This window comes from Palaemon carinicauda, chromosome 39 (assembly GCF_036898095.1).
Source record: "Palaemon carinicauda isolate YSFRI2023 chromosome 39, ASM3689809v2, whole genome shotgun sequence".
Taxonomy (NCBI): Eukaryota; Metazoa; Arthropoda; class Malacostraca; order Decapoda; family Palaemonidae; genus Palaemon; species Palaemon carinicauda.
This window is the reverse complement of record NC_090763.1, coordinates 52,927,785-52,930,471: the sequence shown is the minus strand read 5'-3', so window position 1 is coordinate 52,930,471 and position 2,687 is coordinate 52,927,785. Positions and strand designations below refer to the sequence as shown.

Below are 2,687 nucleotides of genomic sequence, written 5' to 3'. Positions count from 1 at the left end.
TATACAACATTAACACTACTAGAAATAATTCTTGTTACAAAACACACAATGAGAACAACAAAATATTTCACTAATGAGGCCTAAAATATCACATTAACCCGGATACGAACGTTAAAAAAAACCTTTCACTTAGAAATAAGTTTGAAAAATAAATCAGTCAGTCAGTGACAAAACTGATAATAAATAGCCTTTACTTAGATACAAATATGGAATAAATAGTTACTCAGAAGTGTGCCTAAAAATAACGCACAATCAAACCCAAAAAAGACAATGTTATTAAAGAAAAAAAGATTAATTCACATGAAAAAACAATCTAAAAAATCACTGTCAGAAAAGGAAAAAAATATTAAGTCAAATTACAAAAAAAAAAAAAAATTGAAGTCAAAAAGTAAAAGGGAAAAAAATAGTCAAATCACAAAAAAAAAAAAAAAAAAAAAAAAAAAACCAGAAAAAATTAAAAAGTTAATTACAAAACAAACAATAAAATTAAAAAGTTGAATTACAAAAAACGAGAGAAAAAAATAAGAAATAAAAAATCAAAATCAAATCACAATACGAAGAGTAAATTTGGAAGCTTACCATTTGTATGACGACAAGTACTCCGGGCAATTTCTTGATGTACTTGACATCTGTTTTGAACTTACGAGGTCCCTTATCACAATCCCCCTGGTACGGCATTCTGACTGATACTGGCGAAGAGAAACGATAGAGGCACAGTCGGTTTGTACGTTCGTGCACGGCGTTCGTGCCTGGGGTTCGTGCCCGGTGTTCGCGCCCAGAGTTCGCGCCCAGCCTTATACTGTGACTGAATTAGATTCAGCGGACAATTACATACTTCAAGAGGATGAGACACTTTCGGCTGTCCACCGGAAGTCCGCTGGTCAGAGCGGACATTATCACTGTCATAGCTTTATATAGCTTTATTTGATCTGAGTAATTCGTATCTGGTAACCGAATACAAAGTCATATGTTATTCGGATACGCTTCGCGTATCGTTTGAAATACCTTTCGAGGAAATTCGTGTATTCCTCTTCGGCAAACATATTTTTGTTTTCTTATTTACATTTCAATATCAATTATCTCCAATATTTATATTTCTATTTCTAAAATCTATGATCTGCTAAATTATTTCACTATATTTATACGAGAAACAAATTTCATAGTTTTGTTTTCTTATTTACATTTCAATATCAATTATCTCCAATATTTATATTTCTATTTCCAAAATCTATAATCTGCTAAATTATTTCACTACATTTATACGAGAAACAAATTTCATATTTTTGTTTTCTTATTTACATTTCAATATCAATTATCTCCAATATTTATATTTCTATTTCCAAAATCTATATTCTGCTAGATTATTTCTCTATTTTCTACGAGGAAAAAAAGCATTTGCATTTCAATATCAATTATCTCCAATAATATTTCTATTTCTATTTCCAAAATCTATAATCTGCTAGATTATTTCTCTATATTTATACGAGAAAAAAATTGCTTTTACGTTTCAATATAGAATATCTCCAATAATATTTCTATTTCTATTTCCAAAATCTATGTTCTGCTAGATTATTTCTCTATTTTCTACGAGGAAAAAAAGCATTTTCATTTCAATATTAATTATCTCCAATAATATTTCCATTTCTATTTCCAAAATCCATAATCTGCTAAATTATTTATCTATATTTATACGAGAAACAAATTGCATTTACATTTCAATATAGAATATCTCCAATAATATTTCTATTTCTATTTCCAAAATCTATAATCTGCTAGATTATTTCTCTATATTTATACGAGAAAAAATTGCATTTACATTTCAATATAGAATATCTCCAATAATATTTCTATTTCTATTTCCAAAATCTATAATCTGCTAGATTATTTCTCTATATTTATACGAGAAAAAATTGCATTTACATTTCAATATAGAATATCTCCAATAATATTTCTATTTCTACTTCCAGAATTTATAATCTGCCAGATTACTTGTATATATTTTGTGATATTTTTTTTGCGGCATCTATCATTTTTGTAAATTATAGCCAGATTATCTTTGTCTCACTGTTTCTAGCACCAGCTACCTTTGAATCGGAAATTTGATATATTACAGAACCACTTAGTTATCAATTAATCATCTTTTCGAGTCATTCCGTTGACGAGTCACTAAATAGATCCTGCCACGCCTTCTGGTTATATGATTTTCCTTCCTGCGCTTCAAATCCTCGATCACTTTCTCAAAAGACGCTTGCATTTCGAACGGCCTTTATCCTAATTCCTTTGAAATCCTTCCAACACTGAAGTGCTCGCCTCGTTTTCCTTCCTCTCTTATGCTTTTGAGAAACAGCAGGATCCATAGGACGTAGATCCATAGAATACGCGTTATCCTTTTCGATCCTTTTCTGTCGTATCTGAAAATAAAGAAAAAATATTAGTATAAAGATATAATTTCTTTGGAAGTCCTATGCCATGATATAGTATACACACACACACACACATATATATATATATATATATATATATATATATATATATATATATATATAAATACACACATGTGTATATATACATACATACATACATATATATATATATATATATATATATATATATATATATATATAATTATGTTTCTATCTATCCCTACACGCACACACACACACACACACACACACACACATATATAT

The 2,687-nt window shown here is 28.8% G+C and overlaps 1 pseudogene; it reads right to left on the bottom strand.

Annotated features, from left to right (window-relative positions):
- The window catches only part of LOC137631186 (uncharacterized), a 35,047-nt pseudogene extending 33,468 nt beyond the window's left edge, over positions 1-1,579 (bottom strand).
- Positions 1,580-2,687: the final 1,108 nt, after the last annotated feature.